Here is an 8,933-nt window from a genome sequence, read left to right as displayed (position 1 = left end):
GCTGTAACTGTCTACCGGTGGTCTCAGGATATAGACAAGCTTTTCCCAATGGGAAAAGAGGTCTTTTTGTGCATCGGAAGAGGGGCACAGCTGCAGATAGAAAGTCCGGCCGGTAGCAAGATTCAGGCACAGCTGCTGTTTCTCACGGTTGTGGATGGAGATCTTGACAAACTTCAAGGGAAGCAGCCTGGTGAGCTCTAGGGTCTTCACGGGCTTGCAACCTCTCCCCTTGGTGATCCCGGCGCATCTGACATGCTCTTCACAGACTTTCGTTGTTCGGGCCAGCAGCATGACATCAGGTAGTGGGAAGAGGGGGCTGGTGGATGCGACACCCACAGTCACCCTTCGGACGCGGTTGTCTAGGTCAATCAGTTCTCCTTTCTTGCTGACCTGGATAAAGTCGCTCTCAAACATGGGAGCGTACTTGAAAATGTCATACTCTCCTCCCTCGTACAGTTGTCGTTGCAGGACCCCCATGGAGGTCCTCAACACCCCCACTGAACAGTAGCTATTGGCCGTGTAATGAGGTAAACTCTCACTGCTCATGGCTCTCTTCGTTCAAGACAGAGCCACCAGCCACAAATTGAGTCTCGGAGAGAGAGAGGGAACGAAAGCAACTCGTCACCTCCCTGCAGGACTCTGCCAGAGTCTCTTGGCCCGACCATATTTATACCGCAAGTCCTTTGTGACCCGTCACCATCACATCGCACACCCCTTTGTTGAGCCTCCAAGTCCCCACCCCCTTGGGGCAGGCTCACCAGCCTCCCCCTAAACCAACCACCATGTCCATAGGGAACAGGCTGACCCTGCCAGGGTATAGGTGTGGGTAGGCTGGATAGTCTTTCTACTCAAAAGGTTGAGAAAACCCTCCTGCTTTTGTAAATATCTGGGTGGTTTCCAGTCTTGTTGTTGTTACAAATCTCCCTGCAGGGGTCATCTTCGTGCTTCTGCTGAATGATGTCCTGGGGATAAAATCCTGGAAGTGGACTGTGTACTTGCTAAGGGCAGGCATCCTATGGGAATTGCTGTTCTCTGTGTCCCCAGCGTATATAGCACAGTGCTGGCAGGAACTTAGAAAGAGTGCTACGTGTCAGAGTCCCACTGGTACTGTCATTTCCAGGATATGGAGAATTTTCTCACCCATTTTCTCTTTTCAAGGAGGCTAACTTTTGTTTATATTTATATTTATATTTATATTTTTTACAGTTTTAGAAACTTTTTATTGTGAAATATAACACACATTCATGAAAGTGCAGAAAGCATAAATATAGCTTAATGAGTAACAAGAAAGTGAACACCCTTGTAGCTGCCACCCAGAGCAAGAAATAGAACCCTGCCAGCCCCTCTTCTGCATGCTCCCTCCCCACAAAGGTAACCCAAACTTGGATTGTATTTATTTTCTTTTCCTTCTTCTTTTTTATTGATGTATAGTTGATTTACAATGTTGTGTTAATTTGTGTTGTGTTAATTTCTTCGGTTAATTTCTGATTCAGTTTTTTGTATACATACATTCTTTTTCCTATTCTTTTCCATTATGGTTTATCACAGGATACTGAATATAGTTCTCTGTGCTCTACAGTAGGACCCTGCTGTTTATCCATCCTGTAGTTTGTATCTGCTAATCCCAAACTCCCAATCCTTCCCTCCTTGACCCCTGCTTGTTTTTTTGTTTTTTTTTTTTTTTTTTTTTGCGGTACGCGGGCCTCTCACTGTTGTGGCCTCTCTCGTTGCGGAGCACAGGCTCCGGAGCCATGGCTCACGGGCCCAGCCGCTCCGCGGCATGTGGGGCCCTCCCGGACCGGGGCACGAACCCGTGTCCCCTGTGTCGGCAGGCAGACTCCCAACCACTGCGCCACCAGGGAAGCCCGAAGCTGAGCTCTTGAACTGGAGTGACCCTTCCGAGAGGGTCTGTGTTGGGCTACGACGGCCTGACCTTCACACTCCACATCAATCATTTCTTGCCGTGCACCTTGGGTGAGGAACCCAGGCAATTTCCAAACTCACTGCCAGCTGAAGGCTTTCTGTGGGATGCACCCCCAGCAGCTGGGGCCACAAGTCCTTCGTTGAAGAAATGCACCCCACGTGGATATTTCAAATGGAACGGTGTCTTTCAAAGCATACCCTCCAATCTCCTCATTATATAGATCCTGTGGCCCCAAATAGGAAGTAACATAAAGTCCCATATTAACAACCCCCCCAGCCAAATACTTCTTTTCACAGAAACCACAGTACCCTCCACAAAGTGCACATTTGATCAGGCCACTCCCCTCTTGAAAACATATCATGGCTTTGCATCACTCCAAGGTCAGAAATCAAACTCCTTTAAATGGACCTCAAAGCCTTGCATGGCGTGGCCCCTGCTGTGTTCCCCAGCATCACATCACGCTTGCTGTGCCAGCCACGACACTGCCTTCAATATGCCTCCCACCGTAGCACATCTTCAACAATCCTGTGAATGACCTTATTTTGCTGTAGGGAAAAAAACCCTTTCTAGTATGTATGTGTGTTGCCAGACTTGAAGTTTGGGACATTGGTTAGTTTGTAATCAACCATCCATTGCGTAATTGCACTTGCAGCTGCAGAATTGCTACCACGGTGATGAATATTGCTGTCCAAAATATTGGCCTAGGGCTTCCCTGGTGGCGCAGTGGTTGAGAGTCCGCCTGCCGATGCAGGGGACACGGGTTCGTGCCCCGGTCTGGGAGGATCCCACATGCCGCGGAGCGGTTGGGCCCGTGAGCCATGGCCTTTGGGCCTGCGCGTCCGGAGCCTGTGCTCCGCAACGGGAGAGGCCACAACAGTGAGAGGCCCGCATACAGCAAAAAAAAAAAAAAAAAAAAAAAAAAAATATTGGCCTTTATCTGATAGGGTGTACTGACTTGATACCCAAATTGATGTCTCCCTCCAGAAGAAGATGCCTGTTGCTTTGAAATACGTAGGTATCTGTGCATGTGTCTCTTGATGAACCGTCAAGATAGAAAAGGAAATCCAGAGCAAGTGCCAGGCAGGGCACGTTGCGGTGGGCAAGTCCCCACCTCCACTTTACTACTGCACTGGAGGTGTAAATTGTGTCAACTGTGGGTCTGCTCAGCTAACGCCCTGCATAGTGGACTAACTAGGTTCACGTTAAAGAAGTCCTTTGGGGTGAGGGAGTGAGAATGCCTAATACAGGCTAAGAAAGACAAAAGGTAAAGCCAAGGGTACAGAATCCTAAGATGAAGCTGTTTTAAGTAGGCTGATTCAGCCTCTGGCATAGTGAAAATCTGGGGCTCTGAGTCAAAGGCTTTGGAAAGAGTTCCCCTTTATCTCCCTCCTCTACCCCGTAACTCCTCACATTTCCGGAAGGCTTCCCCCAAACCCCTCTCAGGTCTTAGAGAACATGGCTCTTTCTCTCCTCTTACCAAGACCCACTGCTTCAAGAGGTAACTCCCAGGACACATTGATCCCCACAATCTATTGGTCTTTGTGTATCGGAAATCACAAGATGGGATTTTCCAGCCACCCACCAGAGCAACTGAGAAGGGCTTCCTCTCATCCTCCCAAGCTACCACTCCTCCCAGAATCCGTATCTTATTTCTCACCTCCTCCACCTCTACCACTTAATTTGCTCTGCAGAGAAAGTCCCTAAGTTTTACTGGAAACCCAACTTCCATCCTAGTAGACCCTGTTGTCACAGAAGGGAATGAGCAGAGAATTGCAAGGCTAGCAGATGACTCCCCGGTTCATACAAAGACACATGGGGCTTCCCTGGTGGCGCAGTGGTTGGGAGTCCGCCTGCCGATGCAGGGGGCACGGGTTCGTGTCCCTGTCCGGGAAGATCCTACATGCCGTGGAGCCGCTGGGCCCGTGAGCCATGGCCGCTGAGCCTGTGCGTCCGGAGCCTGTGCTCCGCAATGGGAGAGGCCACAGCAGCGAGAGGCCCGCATACCGCAAAAAAAAAAAAACCGCAAAACAAAAAACACACATGGTTCTCAGAGGCATTCTTCTCAAATCCGACGGTTGTTAACTGTTATCAACAGTTACTCTAATCCAACTGTCATCAAGTGTTGTTAACAATTTAATGATTTTCATGGACTCATGAAATTTATTTACAACTTTTTTTTAAACTGGAAAGACTTTTTTATGATGGACATTTAAAAATGCATAATCTCAGTATGAAATGAGATTTCATAATCTCATTTATGATTTTTTTTATTTTTAGAATCGCTTTCCACATGCATACATAATTTGCATAGTTCATCAGTACAGAGCATTTTGGATTATTCTGTTATTCCTTAGCAATATATCTAAACCTTTCTTGTGTTCCTGGATAGTGAGTATTTATGTCCCTTAGTTTCTTTATGTTATAGTTCTTGAAAGATATCTTTCAGACTTTGTCATCCATCTCTTGTGCATATATTGAAAGGAAAACAACAGTGAAACAAATTGGTTGAGATATTTCTAAGGCAGTGACTGCCACTTGGCTGACAGCAGTATAAGAATCATCCTGATGTCAGAGACGTTAAAATAAAATGGAAACGATAATACATTCCCATGGACATACCGCTTTGCATAATAGCTTTTCCTCCCAGACCATCCCTCCCTTGTTTTGACCCTACAGAAATCCAGTATTGTGAATTTTGTGTTTATCATGTCCTTGTTTTTTTCTCCCCTTTTAGCAAATGTGTGCTAAACATGGAAGCCAACCGGGGCTTTGTCTGCCTCTCAATGGTCATGTGTGAGCCTTGTTTCTGAACCAGGAATGACTCTGAAGCTCCTAAAGAAGGAGAGGATCTTACTGGATGTCTTACTTAGAGTCCCTGAACTGGTGGCGGACTGGCTGTTCCTCAGTTTGCGAGCTGTCCTCCCGTCCTTTGTCAACTTTGGAGTTTCCATGGCCAGATGAGGACCAGTGGGAGGATGATTTCTGGGTCTTGTCCCCTCCTGTCCTGTGGTGACCTTCACGTGTCCTGCGGTGATGGGAACTTTTCCTCGATGAAGACGTGTCCTTCTTTTCTTTTTTTCTCTCCAGGCTTCATCCCTGGGGTGGAAGCCCTTCTGGCTTCCATCCCGTTCAGACATGTAGCCTTCGGTCTGCAAGGTGGAGACCACGGGGTCTGCGACCTTCCCTTCAGCTCTTCCAGCAGCAGGCTTGCTGGTTGTGACTGCAACTGGCAACACCATGCTCATGCTGCTCTCTGGACCATCTGCCCCCGTCGAGGATGTGCTGGCATCATCGGCCAAGACCAGGTTCGTGTCCTGCAAGGATAAGCTGGCAGCACCTGCAGTGTCCTCGCCAGATCCGCTTTCTCCTGGATCCTTGATGGTGGCTCCCGCCAGGCCCATGGTCAACCCTGCCGCTGCTCCTTCGGCGCTTTTCACGGCTGCAGTTGATCCATGGGGGGCACCTGCAATGGCCTCGCCAGATCCGCTTTCTCCTGGATCCTTGATGGTGGCTCCCGCCAGGCCCATGGTCAACCCTGCCGCTGATCCTTCGGCGCTTTTCACGGCTGCAGTTGATCCATGGGGGGCACCTGCAATGGCCTCGCCAGATCCGCTTTCTCCTGGATCCTTGATGGTGGCTCCAGCCAGGCCCATGGCCATTCCTGCCGCTGATCCTTCGGCGCTTTTCACGGCTGCATTTGATCCATGGGGGGCACCTGCAATGGCCTCGCCGGATCCGCTTTCTCCTGGATCCTTGATAATGGCTCCCGCCAGGCCCATGGACATCCCTGCCGCTGATCCTTCGATGCATTTCACGGCTGCAGTTGATCCATGGGGGGGCACCTGCAGTGGCCTCACCGGATCCGCTTTCTCCTGGATCCTTGATGGTGGCTCCCGCCAGACCGGTGGTCATCCCTGCCGCTGATCCTTCGGCGGTTTTCACGGCTGCAGTTGAGACATGGGGGGCACCTGCAATGGCCTCGCTGAATCCGCTTTCTCTTGGATCCTTGATGGTGGCTACAGCCAGGTCCGTGGTCATCCCTGCCGCTGATCCATCGGCGCTTTTCACGGCTGCAGTTGATCCAAGGGGGGCACCTGCAGTGGCCTCGCCGGATCCGCTTTTTCCTGGATCCTTGACCGTGGCTCCCGCCAGGTCCGTGGTCATCCCTGCCGCTGATTCTTCGGAGCTTTTCACGGCTGCACTTGATGTGTGGTGGCACCTGCAATGGCCTCGCCGGATCCGCTTTCCCCAGGATCCTTGATGGCGGCTCCTTGATCGTGGCTCCAGCCAGGCCCATGGCCATTCCTGCCACTGTTCCTTCGTCGCTTTTCACGGCGGTAGTAGATCCATGGTGGGTACCTGCAATGGCCTCGCCGGATCTGCTTTCTCCTGGATCCTGGATAATGGCTCCCGCCAGGCCCATGGGCAACCCTGCCGCTGATCCTTCGGCGCTTTTCACGCCTGCAGTTGATCCATCGGGGATACCTGCAGTGGCCTCGCCGGATCCGCTTTCTCCTGGATCCTTGATGGTGGCTCCCGCCAGGCCCATGGTCATTCCTCCTGCTGATCCTTCGGCACTTTTTGTGGCTCCAGTCACGTCACGAAGCTTGTGAAGCCCAGCCTCATCCTGATCCCTTTCTCTGTGGAGCTCTGTGGTCTGAGCCAAGGGGAGGAGAATCAGGTAAGTTAGAGATGACAGAAAGTGAGATCTGAACTGTCTGCTCCTCTCTCATCCTGGAGCTGAGCAACTCAAGGGCTTATACTTAGAATAACCTTTGAGATCACCCAGTCTAAGCTCCCATTGGATGCTAGATCCCATCTACTGCACCGCTCTCAAACGGCCACTCCATTTTACTTGAACAGTCCCAGGGTCAGGGAAAGCACTGATACAGTTCTCCATGATACACACTTTAATTTTATACCCTTGTGCTTCTCTCTCTGCAGGACAGACTCCTAGAAGTGGGGTTCCCGGGTCAAGGGATGCACACCTTCTGCATTTTGGTGACTCCACGGGTTGGGCTGATTTGAATCAGCATGTCGGCGTCACGGGGAGACACAATGAAGGAAGGACTTCCTAACTGTGAATGATGTTCCACAACTGATGAGACTACCTGGGCTGGGGTAAGTGTTCAAGAAGAGACCAGACAGTCAGGATGCTGTAGGAGGGATTACAGCCCTGGTGAGGAGACCAGTGCAGCTGATATGATACCTAAGGTCTCTCTGAAATTCAGCCCTGTGGGACAAGGTGGAGAAGCACTCGGAACCTCTCCAGTGTGGTGAATCCCATAGTGATAGCTCGTTTGTCCCTGACCCTTTTCAACAATAGAAGGTATTTCCCAGGTGAGTCTCAGAGAGCACCAAAGGCTATGAAGGACCAGCTTTGCCCTGCTCTCCCAAAGCACCCTGCCCCGTGTTCTTGAGTCTCTGTGGGTGCTTCCCACTAGGATTTTGGCATCCTCTGTAGTCGCTGCATCTCCAGTTTGGAGCATCGGGGTACTGCTGTAACTGTCTACCGGTGGTCTCAGGATATAGACAAGCTTTTCCCAATGGGAAAAGAGGTCTTTTTGTGCATCGGAAGAGGGGCACAGCTGCAGATAGAAAGTCCGGCCGGTAGCAAGATTCAGGCACAGCTGCTGTTTCTCACGGTTGTGGATGGAGATCTTGACAAACTTCAAGGGAAGCAGCCTGGTGAGCTCTAGGGTCTTCACGGGCTTGCAACCTCTCCCCTTGGTGATCCCGGCGCATCTGACATGCTCTTCACAGACTTTCGTTGTTCGGGCCAGCAGCATGACGTCAGGTAGTGGGAAGAGGGGGCTGGTGGATGCGACACCCACAGTCACCCTTCGGACGCGGTTGTCTAGGTCAATCAGTTCTCCTTTCTTGCTGACCTGGATAAAGTCGCTCTCAAACATGGGAGCGTACTTGAAAATGTCATACTCTCCTCCCTCGTACAGTTGTCGTTGCAGGACCCCCATGGAGGTCCTCAACACCCCCACTGAACAGTAGCTATTGGCCGTGTAATGAGGTAAACTCTCACTGCTCATGGCTCTCTTCGTTCAAGACAGAGCCACCAGCCACAAATTGAGTCTCGGAGAGAGAGAGGGAACGAAAGCAACTCGTCACCTCCCTGCAGGACTCTGCCAGAGTCTCTTGGCCCGACCATATTTATACCGCAAGTCCTTTGTGACCCGTCACCATCACATCGCACACCCCTTTGTTGAGCCTCCAAGTCCCCACCCCCTTGGGGCAGGCTCACCAGCCTCCCCCTAAACCAACCACCATGTCCATAGGGAACAGGCTGACCCTGCCAGGGTATAGGTGTGGGTAGGCTGGATAGTCTTTCTACTCAAAAGGTTGAGAAAACCCTCCTGCTTTTGTAAATACCTGGGTGGTTTCCAGTCTTGTTGTTGTTACAAATCTCCCTGCAGGGGTCATCTTCGTGCTTCTGCTGAATGATGTCCTGGGGATAAAATCCTGGAAGTGGACTGTGTACTTGCTAAGGGCAGGCATCCTATGGGAATTGCTGTTCTCTGTGTCCCCAGCGTATATAGCACAGTGCTGGCAGGAACTTAGAAAGAGTGCTACGTGTCAGAGTCCCACTGGTACTGTCATTTCCAGGATATGGAGAATTTTCTCACCCATTTTCTCTTTTCAAGGAGGCTAACTTTTGTTTATATTTATATTTATATTTATATTTTTTACAGTTTTAGAAACTTTTTATTGTGAAATATAACACACATTCATGAAAGTGCAGAAAGCATAAATATAGCTTAATGAGTAACAAGAAAGTGAACACCCTTGTAGCTGCCACCCAGAGCAAGAAATAGAACCCTGCCAGCCCCTCTTCTGCATGCTCCCTCCCCACAAAGGTAACCCAAACTTGGATTGTATTTATTTTCTTTTCCTTCTTCTTTTTTATTGATGTATAGTTGATTTACAATGTTGTGTTAATTTGTGTTGTGTTAATTTCTTCGGTTAATTTCTGATTCAGTTTTTTGTATACATACAT

Source organism: Mesoplodon bidens (assembly GCF_964165515.1).
Source record: "Mesoplodon bidens genome assembly, contig: HAP1_SCAFFOLD_644, whole genome shotgun sequence".
Lineage (NCBI taxonomy): Eukaryota > Metazoa > Chordata > Mammalia > Artiodactyla > Ziphiidae > Mesoplodon > Mesoplodon bidens.
Note: the sequence above shows the minus strand (reverse complement) of the source record.